Here is a 20,461-nt window from a genome sequence, read left to right on the forward strand (position 1 = left end):
CGGCCACGGCCTCCGGGGCCCAGGCCCGGTGGGGGTCGCGCAGCCGAGGCCCGGCGGGATGGGGGCCGCGGGCCCGCCCCTCGCACTCCGGCTCCTCCGCTTGGCCCGGGGCGAGGGGCGGGTCCGCCCGAGGCCGCTCCCCTGGCCGCCCGGCTGCCCGCAGCGGCGCTCGCGGCCTCTCACCGGGGCGGGCGAGTTCTGGGAAAGCCCGGCCCAGGGCGGGGGCCCCCTGCCGCCCGCGCCGCCGTCTGTCCGGGCAGCGCGCCGATCGGCGGGCGCGGAGCGGGAGCGGGAGCCGGACCCGGCGCGGGGCGGGGCGTGGCGGGTGGGGGCGCACGCGGCGCGGGCCGGCCGGACCCTGCGGGCTCGCGGGCGGGAGCGGCGGCCGCGCGCCCTGGCGCTGCCTCCCGGGCACTTGCCTGGTCCCCGCGCGCTGCTGGCCGCCGCCGCCGCCGCCACACACGGTAGCGGGACCCGGTAGCGACACGCGGGCGCTTGGCTGCCCTCGGAGACTCCGGCGGCGGGACGGGCCGGAGAGGAAAGGTGAGGACCGGACCGAGCGCGGTGCCCGGGGCTTGCGGAGGGGACAGGGCTTCCGTCTCTCACCCGGGGGAGGAGGTCGCGGGCGGCCTCCGGGCTCGGCGCTGCTCACCTGGCGGAAGCGTGACATCCCCTAGCCCCGAGACCCCTGACCCCTGACCCCTGACCCGGGCTCTGAGGCCCGGACCCCGGGAACGCAGGCCGGTCCGCTCCCTGGGAGCCGCCTCCTTCTCTCCTTCAGAAGTTTGATCCCCGCTCCGCGCCGTGCGCGCCGTGGTGGCCGGAGGAGGAGGAACGTGTAAGGAATCTTTTTTGCGCCGGTGTTTCTGGGAACGTGCCCCAGAGGCTGTTCCTGGAGGGACGGATCCGCAGCACGTCCTAGGACACACACTATTGGACGTGAGCTCACTTTTACGGGTGGCTACGAGGATGGCTAAGTCTTTTTATTTTCCCCCCTCAAGTCCTTTAATAACTTAGACGTCCTCCTCTGTGGTGGCTAATGGCAAAGGCACAGTGTCAACGTGCGGGGAGCTTATGAACCCCTTGCCTGGTGTGTGTAAGACAGGAGACACTTGATTCAACGGATGCAACCAATTATTCAGTGTAAGAGAGATTCATCATGTCAAGATGTACCAGTCATTTAAAATTAGGGAGCTCCCCGCATAGATGTTAAGGAGCATTCATCGGAGAAATTTCTTTTGCACTCGGTGCAGTGCGTACTTTAACTGCCTTTCCAAGATTTGCCCGCAGGCCATTTAGATCCCTTCAGGATTAGTGTGTTTTCTCCGGGTTCGGGTGGAGCTACTGCCACAGCTGAGGCCCAGAATGCTGGACCCCACCTAGGAGGATTTTTGAGAGCCTGTCTTGGGAGGGGGGTGCAGGGGACTCTATAGACACCTGTAAGGGCCCGGTTGTCATTGGGGGGAAAAAGGGAGGTGGGTTGTCTCTGGATGCTAGGTGCAGCCATGTCTTGGCAAATACTTTTAGAAGAATACCCGATGTTGTCATCTAGAATATCTTTTCCTTTTTCCCAAATGCCCTTCCTGCCCCATTTCACCAGCCTTCAAACCGAGTTATTGCTGCGGTGACGCCTTCCCTCATACCTCAGCCCGGAATAGCCAGCCTTCCCCTGCTCTGACTTGTGCAGCATTTTACCTTCCCAGCCATTCTCCTCTCTGCCTTCTTTGAGAGTTATGTAGACGTCTCATTTTTCCCCTACTGAAGGCCATTAACGGTGGCTTTTTTGGCTTAAGGCTTGCACCTAGAAGGCCCTCTAGAAATAATCATGGGCTGGTATGAAATGTTAAGACTTCGGTTCTTAAACACAAATCTCTACTTTGGAGAAGGAGATAATATAATCAAAGGGATTGAGAGAAAAGCATAATATTTACCCTTCTCATTGTCCTCCACCTACAGTCCCACCGGGGAAAAAATTTCCATATACCCAGCAGCCATGCATAATAATAATCTTTGGCCCATGCCTTGGGACCAAATAAGAGGTGAGCTTGAGCTGGAGGGATGTTCTTCCAATCTTTCTAGTAACATTAGCTCCTTGGATGCGCTCCAAGCTTGACCTGTGTCATTAAAAATTCTGTGCTCCGGTGGGTTGTGGTGAAGCTAGATTCCAATGAAGGCGGTTGGTTTTCTTTACCTGTTTACAACTGTTGTTAATGACAGCCTTCTCTGGCTTTTGGCTGTACACTTCAAAAAATTCATTTGATGTGCCATTTGTTACCTACAAAGGAACATTGGAAAGAATTGTGCACGATGTTTTCTAGAGCGGAGAGGAGAGAGCGTTTCCCATACCTGGGCAAGAAGCTGATTTTGCACAGAGCGAGGCTGCTCTGCATGTGTGTATGTTGGCAATCTTTGCCTTCCACGCACCTGGCTGGTAAGCAGCTGATGTAGGACAACTGGGGGGCTTTAGTTGGGGGCTCTTTTTCTCTTCCCCAGGGAAGGGGGATTCCCGGGGAGCCAACAATTTAGAGCTTCTAGGTTTTAGAAGGGGAAGCAGGGGAAAAGCCTGCTTTTGAATTTGAGTGTGAATTTGTTTGGTCAAGTTGCTTTCCTTCTGACATTTGGTTAAGATCCTGGTGTTGAGCAAGTGGGAATTTGGTTGAAGAGAGGGAAGACAAGTAATTGGGGGCATGCTACCCCTGTAGAAGGGCTGGGAGGTCTTGATGGGGGCTTAGGGAAGCAGATAGCCCAGTTATATGCTTCCTGGAGGAGTGTTGGAGATATGAGGGGGGGTGGGTAAAGAAACAAGATACTCATTGCTATGGGCCAGCCTTGGGGCCTAGAAAGGAAAATTCTTCAGCATCAAGTGGTCTTCTCTGCTCCCGGGGTGCAGATTTCAGGCTTAAACACTTTAATTTGTCTGTGTTGTGGCTTCAATAAGTTTACGTGGGCCACATTGGACTCCCACCCTCTCTAGCTTTGCTGTCCAGTATGGTAGTCACAAGCCCATAGCCTTTAACATTTAAATTTAAGATTTTTTTTTCTCACCTGGTGAGAACTATTTATACATTTTTATTTCAGAAATGGATGTATATGTTTGCTGTGGATCCCATCTAGAGTGTTTTCTAACAAATGACCTGTGTACTGTCTTACTGTTACAAAAGCCAAAAAAAAACCAAAAAAACAAAAAACCCCCACAAAGAACCACGTACGATTTTAGACAAGGAAGTATGGAGATGGGAAAACTGAGGGACTAAAAGGTTAAGTACCTTGCATGAAGTCACAGCAAGCAAGTGTCAGAGCCAGGATTGAGTCAGAACAGGCTGGCTCCAGAGTTCATCTCCTTGACCACTGATTAGAAAGTCTCAGAGAGAGCTATGGCTGAATTGTTTAGCAGCTGAGGTTTTGAAATGCTGTGGATAGCTAGACCACTATAAATAGGAATGCTTAGCAATTGTTCAGCTTGCCCCTTTCCACCTATGCCAATCACAGTTGGTTTTGAGCCATTCGCTGTATAAGAACTGGTAGGTAAGAGGCTACCAGTTCTTATACATTGGGCAATGGTGAAACCACGGGCCCTTGTTATAAAAGTCATAGCACACAGGGGATTTGTATCCTCATAACTGTTGTGGGGTAGAAGGCAGGGGATGGTTTGGTTATGGGTAGGGCCATTTTGGTGGCTCACCGGGGTTCTGAGACTTCCTGGAATGCTTTCGGAGGAATTGGATCAACCTTACTCAATTGTAAGTCTCTCTAGGAGAAACGGTCCTTTCCTCTTTTCTTTGGGGAGATTGACTGGAACTGTGGGGCTGGGCTGGGTCAGCAATGGACTCTTCATTTTCCCTCCCCAAGTAGTGGCAGGCCTACGTGATCCCTTCAATGCTTTTTAGTCCAAACCTACATTTGAAGCAACTCTTGAAACCCCAAGGTTTCTCCTTTGAATATAAGAAAGTGTTCTGAATGCTCAGCCATCCGTGTGGACCTTTTAGCATGGGCTCTGCAAGACCTTCATCACTCTATTCAGGGAGCATGTGTACCTCTTGTGGCCCAGTCTCTAAGGCCACTAGCGGTCATGACATCCCCCGATACAATGGCTTAAGATATAGGAACAAGGCATTCTATTGGTCACATACAGATTCTAGAATCAAATTTACCTGGGTTTGCCACCTACTAGCTGTTCAGCCTTAGGCAAGCAATTAATCTTTCTGAAAAAATAGTAATTTTAGGTGGTTATAATGAGACCCAAGTAAGATAATTCACCTATAGCACTTTGCATAGTGCCCCAAAAGTTAGCTCCTAAATATTGTTGGTTTCTTCCCTCTGGGCTTACCTAAATGTTGTCAGTCTTGTAACTTTAGGCTTTGGAAAGACAAGCATGGTAGACAGAATAATGCCAGTGACCTCCCTAAGGTGTCTAAATCTTAATTCCCCGAAACCTGTAAATATGCTACTTTATGCGACAAAAAGGACTTGCAGATGTGATTTAAACTTTGAGATGAGGAGATTACCCTGGATTATCTGAGTGGGCCCATTCTATTCAAGAGGTTCCTTATAAAAGGGAGGCAAGAGGCCTGGCTGGCGTGGCTCAGTGGTTGAATGTCGACCTATGAACCAGGAAGTCACGGTTGGATTCCTGGTCAGAGCACATGCCTGGGTTGTGGTCTTGATCCCCAGAGGGATGGGGGGGGAGCATGCAGAAGGCAGCCGATCCATGATTCTCTCCCATAATTGATGTTTCTATCTCTCCCTCTCCCTTCCTCTCTGAAATCAATATATATATATATATATATATATATATATATATATAAAATATATGTGTGATATATACATAATATATATGTGTATATATATATACGTGTACATACTAGTGTATATATATGTATATACACACATATGTATAGATATATATATTTTTAAAAATAACAACAAAAAGCGAGGCAAGAGGGTCAGAGTCCCTAATAGGAGGTAGGGGTAATGAATGAGGAAGTAGCCAAGGAATATAGGCTACTTCTAGAAGCTGGAAAAGGCAAGAAAACAAATTCTTCCTTAGAGCCCCCAGAAGGAATGCAGCCCTGCCAACCCATTTCAGACTTCTGACCTCCAGGACTCTAAGATAAGTTTGTATGGTTTAGGCCACTGAGCTTGTGGCAGTTTGTCACAGCAGCAAGAGGAAGCTAATACAGTGTGGAAGAGAAAAAAGAAAATGATCAGGAGTGAAAGGAAAACTAGCAAAATAAGAGAACAATAATAGGCGGCATTTTGTGTGAACTTTGCTAGGTACTCTTCTAAGAACTCTATGTGTGTTAACCTGTCATCCTCACATATCACAGAAGAGGAAACTGAGGCGCCAACAGGTTAAGTAACTTGTCCCAGGTTGCACAGCTAGTACATACAGGGTAGAGCTGGGATGTAAATCCCAGCCGTTTGGCACTCTTCACTGTTTCCCACACTCCTTGCAATGGCAGGCATTTCTGTCTGTTAAATCTGACAGTATCAGATGCCGAATGGTATGTTACTCTATGTAAGGAAAAAGCAGTATTTGTATCCGCAAGAAGGAAGGTGATATCCTCCCTCCACGTCCCCGTTCCCCCCTCCCCCCCAAAAATAAAAAACCTGGTTATTGAAGTACTTGGTAAGCTTTTGCTATTTCTATTTCATATAATACGTGTGGACAGCCTGAAGCCCAGGAGGCTGGCTCCGGGAGCAGCAGTTCTGTGCTGGCCTCCCGCTCACTCTCCCACCTCTGCTCCTACCACAACCTCCCTCCCTCACCACAGGCCGCTGGCCCCGGTGCCCTGTTGGCTCTGCTTCCCCCCTCTGCCTGTTTATTGGATTTGCCTCATTCCTGACTCTCTGCTCCAGCCCTGAATTCCACCTCCTCGGGCCCCTCATATACTCAAACTTGAGATGGTTCGTGTCAGGGTCCAGATTGTGAGGCACCTCTAATTACTGTGGGGCGGGGGCGGGGCGGGGGGAGGTTCTTTTTGCCTTTTTCCTTTGGTTTAGCTGGCTGTTGGTTTTCTAGTTGTGTTTCTTTTGTTTCTCAAACGCATAATTCCGAGAGATAGTGATTTGGATGAGGGGGTTTTCAAATTGTTTTCCAGGAGGGTTTGAGGCCTCTACTGCATGGGGGAGTAGGTGGGAGATGGGGCTCTCAGCCCTTCACCCTGCTTCTACTGAGCAGTCCTGCTCTTACTCACTTTACATATTTAAGTTCTGCCTTAGATTTACATGAACCAGGTTCTAACGCTAGAGAGACAAAAAACAGGAGTTTGAAAAGAACTAAACTTAAGTCAAGGCACTATCTGTATGACAACTATAGCCCAAAGACTTGGATGTGCAAGAAATATAACTGGCCCCGTTGGTGTGGCTCAGTGGTTGAGCGTCGACCTATGAAGCAGCAGGTCACGGTTTGATTCCTGGTCAGGGCACATGTACAGGTTTTGGACTCAATCGGGCACATGCCTGTGTTATAGGCTCAATCTTCAGTATGGGGTGTGCAGGAGGCAGCCAATCAGTGATTCTGTCATCATTGATGATTCTCTCTCTCTTTCTCTCCCTCTCCCTTCCTCTCTGAAATCAATAAAAACATATTTAAAGAAAGAAATATAACTGTATTTTCTATAATTGCATTTCATAAATTTGAGATCTGGAGCCCAGTTGCTTAAATTTGTTTACATCCTGGCGCCACTATTTATATACACTCTGTGTGACCTTGTGCAAAATGCTTGGCCTGTTGGGCCTAAACTTCCTCATCTACCTAAAGACAGGGGTAATAGTAGTACCTACTTAATAAATGAGATAATTCATGTAAAGGGCTTAGAACAGTGATACACCGTAAGAATTCAGCAAACAGTAGCTCTTATGACCATTTTTATTACCGAATCTCCCAACGAAATGGCAGAAGAAGAATCTAGCCTCTTCTCTTCACAGGGCTCTGCTCTTTGGTGCTGAAGCTGGGGGTCTGACTTCCATTATTCCTCTCTTTGCCTGGTGCCACTGAAATGCCCATTGTCCCTGCCCACAGGTGACTTCAAGGTACATCAGCCTTTACCCAGAAGGCCTCCCTGAGGTCTCACCGCCTTCTGCCAGGATGCGTGGTCCCTTCTGCTTTCAGGATCTATAGGACTTTTCTTTTTCCCTCCCTTGCCTGCCAGCTGATAGGGGCTGGATGGAGGAGCTGAGTGAAACGCCAGTCTTCTCTCTGTTCCTTCTCTAAGACATTTGGTCTGGAATTCAAACTTAAAGCTTTTGAATCCTTCCCCCTCTATCCTTACCGTTTAAGAAAAGAACACAAAACAAAACATAAACAGGGTTGTTGGTCAAACTGTGCCATTATCTACTTAGTGGCGGTATTGCTGCCGGCTCTGTGGTGTTATTTGCTGTGTAATGGCCCCCATGAAATGTGCTCCATTTATAAAAAATACTGGAAGATCTTCAGAGAGGCTTGTTGTGTACACACAAATCCAGCGCTATAACAATCCTGGTGAGCATTTATGCATTTCTATGGCTTTGAAGGAATAGATACATTATAATAACAACAACAACAACAAAAAGATAAGGCTGTGTATTTATTCAGAATTAAGGAAGAGGCAGAAGCAAGGAGAGACTCTGTTTTGATAACTTCATTTTAGGTTTGAACTATACAATATCACTGACTATGGAAAATCCAGGGAATGGAAAAAAAATCATTGGAAAAAACACATGTGACTAAGTACATACTACACATCTGGGAGTAAAATATCATATAACACAGTTTAATTTGGATATCACTGGAGTTGATTCAAGTTACTGTCATTTCTAAAGGAAGTTTCAATTCATTTGTTATTATTAATAACACAAACTCAGATATCATTGATGAACATATTTTCATCTATAAAATGTTTGCCTGGAAGAACTGAAGCACTCTATAATAGCCTGTTTTGTCAATCTCAGAGAGGTGGATAAAATTCACGAAAGTTAAGTATCTTGGCAAGAAATTGTATTTCTTTTTTTTTTCCTTCCCAAAGGCAGAATGCATTTGGATGTCAAGGCAGAGCATGAGACTCACTTGGTCTGCAGTTTTGTTAACTGCTGGGGTCTGAGCCATTCAGATTCACGTCTCTGCTACGGCATGCTAATTAGTTTCTAACTTCATGGGGTTTACTGTGCCCGAGTTTTTTTTTTATTATTCTTATTATGCCTCTGGCATGGTTTAAAAAATGCAAAGTGGGAGGGATTGGTAAAGTTTAAGACAGTTGTGGAAGAAATATGCCCAATTAAATAAATGTAACAGAGGAAGGCCAGAACTTCTTGGGCTGTATGCAAAGAAGCTATATAAATTTGCAAGAAGAACTCTAGCAAGTGACTTTCCTGAGTCATCCATGCCACATAGTAGCCAGACAGCCTTGCAGGTTCTCCCTTGACATTGCCAGGATCTCAGTTTTAGATTGCCCCGTGCTGACTGAGAATGGGCCAGGTCTCACCGCCAAGTCATGGGATGGCTGTCAACAGGTGAAGTGTGTTCCTGACTCAAGCAGGCAACCCCCGATCGTATTAGTTACAGAGGATCAGAGAGTGTGATTATTTCTAGCCATCTGCGTATTTCTAATGAATTAACACTGTCTGAACAGCCAGGTATAAAATACGTCGCTATTTAAGAGATATTAGTTTAAAGGAAAAAAGAATCTTTAATTCCAAAATAATTTTAACAACTAAAATTCTATCCCTTCATTATTAATGCAGGCACACATCTGTTTATTACTTTTTTATTGTATGCTACGACATCCAATAATGAAGTTGAGGGCTAGAAAGAAGGGAGGGGATCCGAATTTGCCTCTCTTGATTATAAAGTTAAAGGAACTGGTCTCCTGAGAAACTCAATGTTTTGACCAAAGCTACCTAGCTGGGGAGTGGCAGAATTGGAACTTTTGTTTGCTTCAAACAAAATTGAGATCATACTGTAGGTACATAATACACAATTATAAATCTTGAATTATTTACTTAACAGTCCTCATTAAGATGTTCCCATGCCAATAACTTTCTCAACCTTGATTTTAGTGGCTGGTTCTTATCTAATTGAGGGTTTATGATTTTTTCTATTTTGGGGCGCTTAGTTGTTTATTTCCCGATGTTTTTCTATTTAAATAACTCTCCATTGTCCAAATCTCTAACTCTCCTTTAGCACAGTGTCCTAGAAGTGGAATTACTAGGTTTTTTTTTAAAGGCTCCTAATACACACTACCAAAACACTCTCCAAAAAGTTTATACCAATTTGCACTTCTACTAATGTACTACAGCAGCCTTTCCACCAGTTTTGTGTGATTGTTTTGTTATTCATTTTTTCCAGTTTTATAAGAAAAATTTGGTATTTCATAGTTTAACTGCATTTGATTACTAGAAATGAAAAGTTAATATATATTGTACATATATTAAGTGCTTTCTCTCAGTTAATTATTTAGATGTGTTCTTTGTGAATTTGTCTTCTTTTAGAGATTTCTTGAATGGATTAAGACTGTAACATACCTTTATCATGTATTTTTGCAAGCCTTTCCCTATCTTTGTATTTGGATACTGTTTTTCTCAACTAGCATTTTTTTTTCTGATTACAAAGTAATATAAGTTGTGTAATTGGGAAACAGAAAAGCACAATAAAGAAAAAGTTCAAAGTCACCCACAATTATATCATCTATAGTAATTACTAACATTTGGTTCATGGCTTTCTCAAGTTTTTATTTGTTTGTGTTTTCCCAAATTGAGATCATGTTTGTATGTTTTATAACTTGCTTCTTCAGCTAACTTTGTTAAATATAATTAAGTAAATTGTATTTATTCTCACAATAAAACAAAAATATGGTAATGAAATATAATATTTTTGAAATGCTTATCACATTTTTTTTCATTAATTCTCACCCGAGGATATTTTCTCCACTGATATTTTTAAAGGGAGTGAAAGTGTGTGGGGAAAGAGAAACATCATTGTGGGAGAGACACATTGTTTTGTTGCCTCCAATACCCGCCTTGACCATAGCCAGGAATTGAACCTGAAACCCAAATATTTGCCTTTGACTAGGAATTGAACACAAGACTCTTGGAGGTGAGACATAATGCTCTAATAACTGAGAAATACCAGCCAGGCCTGTCATGTTTTTTAATGTACAGAAAAACTTAATTTCCATGGCCTTTAAACTTGTAGTCTTTAATTTTTTTCTGTGATTAACTTTATTTTTTAGCTTTTTAGAGTTTTAGTTACATTAAGCTTTTCCTTTGTAATCAGCTTTTGTGCACGAGTTTAAGACCTAACTTGTTTTCTAAATACTTAATCTTTGTTAATAATATATTTATTTCCCCATATGTATATTTCCTTATATAATTTTCTTAAATTATATATTTATTGGATAATCCTAGATGATTTCTAACCTCATTTTGTATATTTTAAAGTCAGTTTTAGGTCCAAGATACCAATCTGTAAATTCTTAAATGACTATCACATGTTTTAGTTGTGTTAATCCTATAATATATATTAATATCACATAAAGCAAGTTATCTCACATTATAATTATTCTAATATTTTTTACTAGAGGCCCTATTCACAAGATTCATGCAGGAGTAGGCCTGTCCCAGCTTCATCTGGAAGGTCATCTGGAAGGATGTTCAGACAATTGTTCCACTGTTCGCCTGTTAGGCCAATTTGCATATTATGCTTTTATTATTATAGATTTTTCCTTGCTTATTTTTGCAAATTAAATTTTGAAATATTTTGTTAAAATATCAAAATTCCATTGTAATTCTGTTTGGGATTATAATGAGTCTGTGTAATAATTTGGGAAAAAATTAATATGTGTACAGAATTTAGTCTTTTCATACTGGTATATTTCTTAATTTACTCAACTGTTTTTATATATCTCAGTTAAGTTTTGTGGTAGTACTCACATTAATCATATAGTTCTTACTCATTTAAACAAATGTTTTATTTCTAATTTAATCCACTTAATGTTTTAGCTGATACTCCTGAACTTTCTAGGTAGAGAATTGTATTGTCCACAAATAATGACTACTTTGCTTTTAAATAAGAAATTCCTGGACATTTATAACAAAGAATGAGGATAATATATCTTTTTTAATTTATTCCTAAATTTAATAGACATGCTTTCCATATTTAGTAGTAAGTATGACATTGGCTAAACATAGTTTAAATAACTTTGAAGAAGTAGTTTTATATTCATAGATTTTTTAAAAAATTAAAGGGAATTGAATTTTATCAAATGCTAACAAAGTAATATTTGATATGATATATGCTTTTTCATATTTAACCTATCATTAAAGCATGTTTGCAATCTTGCTGTGGCAGTTTATTAAGTTATATCCTTAAATTAGAGATTAATCTAGAGCTCATTTAGATTTCACTTTGGATTTTTTTTTTTAAATTGCTTTATTTTAGTTGGGATCCTCAAAAGCTTGTATTAAAATGAGCTTGCTGCTCGTGACTATGCATTGATTGAATTGCAAGAGACCCCTTGCACTTTCTTTCTTTTAAAGATATTTTTATTGATTTCAGAGAGAAAGGCAGAGGGAGAGAGAGATAAGAAACATTAATGATGAGAGGGAATCATTGATCGGCTGCCTCCTGCGCGCCCCAACTACTGGGGATTGAGCCCACAATCCCATGTGCCCTTAACCAGAATCGACCTGGAACCCTTCAGTCTGCAGGCTGACACTGCATCTATTGAGCCAAACCAGCTAGGGCCTCTTGCACTTTCTTGAGAGTGACAGGGGCAGCTTCAGATTAATGAGGAGCTGGGGACATTGTTTCTGTGGAGAGAGTAAGGAGGATCAAGTGCCCACCATAGATTGGTTACTTGGAGATGTGCTCTTGGAAGAAGTTTTAGTGTTAATCCAGGGTAGCCTCTAAGTTTATTCTTCCTGTGAAATGAAAATGGAATGCCTTTTTCCCCCCTCTTAAGCTAGGATACTCTCATATTTTGTGTTCTCATAAGGTAGGATTGGAACTCTGTTAGAGAGATAGGCACTATCCTTGAGGATTCCTGACACCCCATGTGGGAAGTGATGGGAAGTTAAATGGAGCAGCAAAACCAAAAGCTCGGGCTACATCCTTACCTTAGAACCTAATAGTAGTCAAATTCAGTGTCAAGTCTTAGTTTAGAATGAAAGGTTAAATCAAAATTATTTGAAAGGCATTTGGAAGGGAAGAGAGAAAGCAGTTAAAAGACTTAAAAATATTAAATGGCAAATACTTTAGGTTTTCATTTAACCAGAATCTATCAGACTGAGAAACTGACTCAAAGATTTAGCTACTATGTGGGTGGGTATCTGGATAATTTGAGAAGAATCTGAGCCTAAGTTATAGGGAGGTTGTTGGTTGTTCTTCAGACTCTTGCTACTTACATGTTGTCCCTCATTCTGTTTCCCTGTGTTTTCCCCCCGCTACAATTTTGTTTCCTCACCACCACCACCACCCCCCAATCTTTTCTCATCTATTCAGTTTGCAGACATTCAGCAGTCATTTTGAGTGACTCCTGTACGTCAGACACTGTACTGGCTGATGGCAGTCCCTATAGCTACTGCTTACCTGAGTTTACCTGAGCTAGATGATAATTCAGGTGAGAACCTAGTAATTTCTGTAATTTGTGAAACAAGACGTTATTCACTCTCCCCTTTCTTAGTATTTCATATGGAAGGGTAGTATCAAACATCATGAGTGAGGATCATTTGTAAATTGTAGAATTGAACAACATTACGTTGAAGAGGTTTAGTTAAAACTCTGTGACTTGACTCACGGGAAAGAGGCTTCTATTGCAGCTACTTGGTGTTTTTGCTAGTAAAACATTTTATCCTTTCTGAAGATCATTTCTTTTCAACTTGAATTCTGGAAACAAGGGCTGCTGGGACTGAAGGCAGCGCATTCCAGAGAATGGAGTAGAATGCACAAGGAGAGGCAGCGAATGCTCACCTTGTGACTGGCTCTATTCATTGCAGAGGCTCAGGGAGAAACTTGGGAGAACGCCCAGAACATTGGTTGCTGTTGTATTGAAGAAGGCACTCAGGTTCATTTGGACTAAATAGTTCACACAAATGCTCTGCTACTGACTTACTGCTTTATTACACTCTTTGAAATTGAGTATTATTGTTGGTTCTGTAGAGAGGATGTTAACTGCATTTCTAATTTTATACCCAGGATTTGTCATTCCAGATCTTTCAGTCCATTTAGTGACAGGGCACAAATACCTGAGATTTTCTTTTCTTCTTCTTTTTTATTCAGAAAGATTTCTCTTAAGTTTTTAATATGCTCTCTTTCTATATATTTTTCATCATTACTTATTCCCCCTATATCCTCTTCCACTGTCACCCATCCCTACCCTTGTGGTCGCCACACTGTTGTCCATGTCCATGAGTTCTTCCTCTTTTCTGCTGAATCCCTCCACTCCTCCAAGCTTCCCACCCCCTCAAACTTTCAGCCTGCTCTGTATCTATGAGTCTGTCTCTATTTTGCTTGTTAGTTCAGTTTGCTCATTAGATTCCACATATGAGTGAAATCATACGGTACTTATCTTTCTCTGGCTGGCTTATTTCTTTAGCGTAATGCTCTCTAAGTCCATCCATACTGTCGGAAAAGGTAAAATTTTCTTTTCCTTTAAAAAAAAAAAATGATTGAATAGTATCCCATTGTGTAAATGTACCAATGCTTTTTTATTCACTCACCTAGTGATGGACACTTGTGCTGCTTACAAATCTTGGCTATTATAAATAGCACTGTAATGAACACAGGAGTGTTTATAGTCTTTCAAATTAGCATTTCAGGTTTCTTTAGATAATTCCCAGAAACAGAATTGCTGGGTCATAAGGTAATTCCTTTTTTTTTTCCCCCCCCGTAGGTAAGTTACGTTTTATTTATTTATTTTTTAAATAAATCTTTATTGTTCAGATTATTATAATTGTTTCTCCTTCCCCTCTCCCCCATTGCTCCCTTCCACCAGGTTCCTGCCCCACCCTCTGCCCTTACCTCCCACCCCTCGCCATTGTCCTCATCCATAGGTTATACGATTTTAATCCAGTCTCTTTCTGCACTCCCACACCCCTTTCCCCCTGATAATTATCAATCCACTCCCGTTCTTTGCCCCTGATTCTATTATATTCACCAGTTTATTCTGGTCTTCAGATATTTATTTATTTATTTATTTATTTATTTATTGCCAATGCAGGGGTAATTCCATTTTTAATTTTTTGAGGTAACTATATTGCTTTCTACCGATTCTGCACCAATCTGTATTACCACCAACAGTGCACGAGGGTCTCCCTTTCTCTACATCCTCACCAACACTTGTTGGTTGATTTATTGAAGATAGCCATTCTGACAGGGGTGAAGCAATATCTCATTGTGGTTTTAATTTGCATTTCTCTGATGATTAGTGACATTGAGCATCTTTTCTAATGTCTATGGCCATCTGTATGTCCTCTTTGGAGAAATGTCTATTTAGGTCCTTTGCCCATTTCTTAATTGGACTGCTTGTGTTTTAGAAGTTCTCTATAAATTTTGGATCTTAAGCCCTTACTGAGTGTATGAGCGATATGTTTTCCCATTCAAAAACATACAAATACTTGAGATTTCCACTGTCCTTAACCAAAAAACATCTGAGTCCTGGGCTTGCTGTTACATGGCTTGAATCCAGGAGAGGGAGCTCTGGGTTGGAGTTTTATGGTGCAGACCAATGGCTTGACTAAGACCCGGTAAGGCTTGGTGAAAAGGATAGGAAGGCGTTTCTGCCTGGGAAGAGGTGAAGCAATCCTTAGAAGTCTTGTTCACAGGAGAGCATTAGTTGGCCAGACAGGCAGGGTCTCCTTTGAGGCCCTCTGTTTCTTTGTTCACCCCACATATATGTTGAGTTTTTTAGAGTTTTGATATGTATCTCCATTGAGTTGAGTTAACTTTTACATAAATGATTCCAGACCTTTCTGCCACCTACTCCTTGCTCCTTCATTCCAGTCTGCATATTGAGCTGCCTGTGTGACATCTCCCCCAAACTAGTGTCTCTAAACCTATTTCTCCCATGTTCTCCATTGCAGTGGAAAGAACCTTTTTGACCCACTTGCCAAGACCAGAATCCTCAGGTCTCTGAGATCACCCTCACTGAGTCTGTGGTTGCTTAGCACTAGGGGCTTCTCCTTCCCAGTACTGCCCACACTCGACTACCTTCCATTTTAATGTCTGTCTTTCCCAATAAAGCATGTGCTACTTGAAGCCAGGGGCAGAGACTTTTGTTGGTATTCACTTCTGTTATCTTCAGCTCCAGCATAATATTGAGCCTGTGACAAAGATGCTCAATAAGTACATGTTGATTGTGTGAGTGGAACTTCCTATCCATTCTGCCTTCTAAATATCTCTTTAGTCAGGCAGGCCCCAGTTTGAAATCCAGCTTTGCTGTTTACTAACTGGGTAGTAAACTATTTCTTAAAAATTTACTTTGAGGTGATCTTTGATTTATAGGTTAAACTATTTTTTAAAAATATATACTTTTATTGATTTCAGAGAAGGAAGAGGGAGGGATAGAAACATCAATAATGAGAAAGAATCATTGATCAGCTGCCTCCTGAATGCCCCCCACTAGGTATCAAGCCTGCAACCTAGGTATGTGCCCTGGATTGGAATCTAACCCTGGACCCTTCAGTCCATAGACCAATGCTCTATCCACTGAGCCAAACTGGCTAGGGCTAAACTATTTTTTATTTCAGTGTGCACCAGTTTCAGACTCAGGAAATAGATATAATTGTAGTCTATCCCTCATATGTTTGTGGTGAAAATTAAATGAAATAAAGCATGTAAAACATTACCACTGTATTTGAGACATGGCATAGATTCTATTGTTATCATAAAAGTAGATTTAGAGCTAGAATGTGGGAGGCCCTTATTTCAAATTAAGAGGTATGTATTGTATCTTCCAGAATGTGAAGATCCATGAAAGATTTCAATGGTTTGGTGGAAAATCCATGAGCTCTAGAATCAACAGACATAGTTTCAAATAAAAACTCTACTACTTAATAGCTGTGAGGCTTTTCTTTTCAGTTACCTAACCACTCTAAATTTTAGTTTTAAAACCCTTAAAATTAGGATAACAATACCTTGTACCAGGAATTGCTGTAATGTATAAACTAGATGGTATATGAAAAGCATCTGACACTAATTTTCTGTTTAAGTAACTTTCTTTCCTCCAGGGATAAACTCTTTGTTCCCTTGAAAAGGAATCTGTAGCCCAGAGGCTTGTCTTTGGCTCATGCCACGTTAACATTTTTATTAGATACTCGGATGAAGACATAAAGCCTTATTTCCCAAATTTTCAAATGGCTCAAAGTTGGGAGGATAGCTAATAACAATAGGTGATGGAATGGGGAGGCTCAAAATGACCTCAACAGGCTGGAATGTTGGGCCTTCCCAGATGGGAAGTCAGGCATCTAGCAGGTGGATCAAAGCAGTCAGGGGCAAGGTGATTCCACTAGCCCGTTGATGGATGTAAAGGAACAGAACTGGAGTGGTGTCAATGGCAACAAAGGGAATTAACAGTTGGGAAAGAACATTTTATTTATTTGTTTTCAAAAATATATTTTATTGATTTTTTTTACAGAGAGGAAGAGAGAGGGATAGAGAGTTAGAAACATCGATGAGAGAGAAACATCGATCAGCTGCCTCCTGCACACCCCCTACTGAGGATGTGCCCACAGCCAACGTAGGTATGTGCCCTTAACCAGAATCGTATCTGGGACCTTTCAGTCCGTAGACCGATGGTCTATCCACTGAGCCAAACCGGTTTAGGCGGGAAAGAAAATTTTAGAAAAATCATTAGTATATGACAGCTAACTGTGTGGATGTATGGATAAAGAGGGCTAAAGATGACTAGGAAGTTTCCTTTCTGGGTTCCTGGAAAAATGGAGGTGCCAGCTAATAGGAAGGAGGAAATTAGGTGAAATAATTGGATTAGGAAGAGAAAGGAGAACAGTAGTCTGGTTTTGTGCACGGGGTGTTGGCTCTACTCAACAGGAAGTTGGAAAGTCAGAACTGTAGCTTGTGGGAGAGGCTGTGTCTGGAAAGAGGCATTTAGGAGTCATCCACAGAGAGGTGATAGTTGAAGTTGTGGGTGGGAGGGGATGGGATAGCCAAGGAGTGGCCAGTGCTATTCAGAATCATTAGCATTGTTGGCTCTAACTTGAGATAAGGAGGATAAACAAACCCTTGCCCAAGTAGGACTAGTTCCACCGCCTTCCTCAGCTCTTTAACTCATTAAAGCAAAGTTCTACAGGATGAAACAATCTCATGTAATAATTTAGGCTTTAAAATGTTTATTTATTTGTCTTTTTAATTTATATTTTTAAACCAAGGATATGTTTTATTAATTTTAGAGAGAGGAAGAGAGACACATGGAGAAAAACGTGGATGTGAAAGAGAAACATTGATTGATTGCCTCCAGTAGTTACCCCGACCATGGATTGAACCTGAAGCCTAGGTATGTGCTCTGACCAGTAGTTGAACCCAAAACCTTTTGGTGTATGGTTCAATGCTTCAACCAAGTGAACCACTGGCCAGGACTATTTTTTATTTATTTTTAATTATACTAGTAATACATTAATACATCAATACATTCTTGATTGTAAAAAATGTAAACACTATAGATAAAGTTAACTCCCCTATTAATCCCTGTTTAATTATACTTTTTGTTTTAGAAATAATCACTGTTACTAGTTTGGTATATGTTCTTTTTCTTTTTTGAATCTTTATTGTTGAGAGTGTTACAGATATTCCCTTTCCTACCCTCCCCCGCAACCTGCCCCAATTACTCCCCTCCACCCAGCCTCAGGCTTTTACCACCCTATTGTCTGTGTCTATAAGTAATTCATATCCTATATAATAAAAGCCTAATATGCTAAGTGTCTGACTCTTCAACTGATCAACCAGTCGTTATGATGCACACTGACCACCAGGGGGCAGACACTCCAGCTGGTAGGTTGCTGGAGTCTGGCCAATCTGGACTGGACAAGACAGGCTGGACATGCCCTGGAGATCTCCTGTAGTCCCTCCTCAATCCCAATCATGCACCGGTGGGGTCCCTCTGCCTGGCCTGCACCTTCTCACAATCTGGGACCCTACCGGTTTTGGCCTGATCCCCATAGGCCAGGCCGAATCTATGCACCAGGTCTCTAGTATGCATATAAATTCTTTAGTTAATCTCTTCCCACCTCTCTCCCTCCCTTCTTCCATTTGAGATTCATCAATCTGTTCCATGTTTCCATGCCTCTGGTTCTACTTTATTCATCAGTTTATTTTATTCATTAGATTTCTTGTTTGGTTATTTTGATTTTTAAATTCAGTTGTTGATAGATATGTATTTATTGCCATTTTATTTTCATGTTTTTCCCTTTTTTTTCTCTTTTTTTCTTCTCCTCATCCTCTCCCTCTTCCTCTCCCTCTCCCTCTTTCAACATTTCACGTAATTACTGGTTTAGTGGTGATGAACTCCTTTAGCTTTTTCTTGTCTATGAAGCTCTTTATCTGACCTTCAATCCTAAATGATAGCTTTGCTGGGTAGAGTAATCTTGGTTATAGGTCCTTGGTATTTATCACTTTGAATATTTCTTGCCACTCCCGTCTGGCCTGCAAAGTTTCTGTTGAGAAATCAGCTGATAGTCGTATGGGCACTCCCTTGTAGGTAGCAACTTCTTTCCTCTTGCTGCTTTTAAGATTCTTTCTTTGTCTTTAATCCTTGGCATTTTAATTATGATATGTCTTGGTGTGGGCCTTTTGTGCCCCTCTTGTTTGGGACTCTTTGCGCTTCCTGGTCTGTAAGTCTGTATCTTTCACCAGGTTGCGGAAATTTTCAACCATTATTTCTTCAAATAGGTTTTCAGTATCTTGCCTTCTCTCTCCTTCTGACACCTCCATAATGCTAATGTTGATAGGCTTGAAGTTGTCCCAGAGGCTCCCTATACTATCTTCATATTTTTTTATTCTTTATTCTTTTTGTTCTTCTGATTGTGTGTTTTTTGCTTCCTCATATTCCCACTTGTTGATTTGACTCACGGAATTCTCTACTCTGCTGTTGAATCCCTCTAAATTATTCTTTATTTCAGTTAGTGTACATTTAATTTCTGACTTTTTCATGTCTTTGATGTTCTAAGGTTCTTGAAATTCTCACTAAAATACTTGAAATCTCACAAAGTCCCCTAAAGCTCTAATTAACATCTTTGAGCAACCTTATAACCATTGTTTTGAACTCTGTATCTAGTAGTTTTCTTGCTTTCATTTTATTTAGTTGTGTTTTTTTTTTCTTCTGTTCTTTCGTTTGTGACATGTTTCTTTGCTCTGCTTTTTGGCTGCTTCCCTGTGTTTGTTTCTATGTGTTAGGAAGAGCTGCTATGTCTCTTTGAGTTGATAGAGTGGCCTTGTGTAGTAGGTGTCCTATAGGACCCAGTGGCTCAACATCCTCAGTCACCTGAGCTGGGCACTCTAGGTGTACATTTGTGTGGGTTGTGTGCACAGTCTTGTAGTTGAGCCTTGATTGCTGTTGACATGCATGGGAGGAATTGACCTCCAGGCCAATTGGCTGTGAGGACCAGCTGAGACTAGAATGGAAGAGCTGCTGTACAGGAGACATGCCTATGGAGCAGGACTAGTTTCAGTGGGGCTTTGGTGCTCACTGAGTCTTTCCCTTGAGTGAGTCACTTGTAGATATATAAAATTGTAGTCTGGTATGGTCTGAAACTGTCCACCAGGTACACTGGCTCTGGGGCCTCCTTGGAGGTACAAAGTCAGCCACTGCCTGAGGCCACCCAGCAGGAGCTACACAGCAATCTGCAGACGGCTGCTGCTTGTATTGGGTTTGGAAGTGCCCAAGTGAGGCCAAGCTATGAAGAAAGGCAGGCTGGTGTTAGTGTTGTATTATGGGCCTCTTATTGATGATGCCAGCTGATGCTTGTTTGAACTATTTAGAAAAGTCTGAAGCCTCATCAGGACAGGCCATACATATGGAAAAGCCTCTGCAAATAGTTTGGGTAGGGCTGCAAATTGGAAGGGTGGAGTCTCAGGAAATCACCAGGGTGGAGTGAACAGTGTAAGCCAGGCTGATGGAAACCCAGATATGGCTTCCAGACAGCTCTGCCACAGTGGAGGTCCCAGGACAGTAACAATGATCCCTGCTAGCATTCCTGTTTGGGAGAAAGCTAACTCCAAGTTTTTTCTCCAATGCCAGATAATCCAGTTCCTCCCTGTATGTCCCTGCACCCCTCCCCCTGCTGCTCCTCAGCACTGGATCTCAGAGGGAGTGAGTCTGAGTAAGTTTGTGCATCAGCCTTTAAAGAGGAACTGCCTGGGTCTCCATCAGCCTCCATGTCACTCAGCCACATTCCCTGCTGGTTTTCACAGCCCAAAGTTACAAGAACTTCTCTTCCCAGCTCTGGAACAGTGGTCTGATGTGGGATCCCTTGC

At 42.2% G+C, this 20,461-nt stretch overlaps 1 protein-coding gene across 3 annotated transcripts in view; it reads left to right on the plus strand.

Moving 5' to 3' along the window:
* The first annotated feature begins 300 nt into the window (after nt 1-300).
* PLCE1 (phospholipase C epsilon 1) overlaps nt 301-20,461 on the plus strand; it is a 267,939-nt gene continuing 247,778 nt past the window's right edge. For 2 of the 3 annotated variants that reach the window (XM_036438599.2, XM_036438600.2), the window contains exon 1: nt 302-543. The gene's annotated coding sequence lies outside the window, so the exon portion shown is untranslated. Of the gene's footprint in view, nt 544-20,461 lie in introns of all 3 variants that reach the window. The other variant, XM_045581915.1, reaches the window with a different exon arrangement.

The sequence above is a fragment of the Pipistrellus kuhlii genome, unplaced genomic scaffold (assembly GCF_014108245.1).
Source record: "Pipistrellus kuhlii isolate mPipKuh1 unplaced genomic scaffold, mPipKuh1.p scaffold_m20_p_15, whole genome shotgun sequence".
In the NCBI taxonomy this organism is placed as follows: Eukaryota; Metazoa; Chordata; class Mammalia; order Chiroptera; family Vespertilionidae; genus Pipistrellus; species Pipistrellus kuhlii.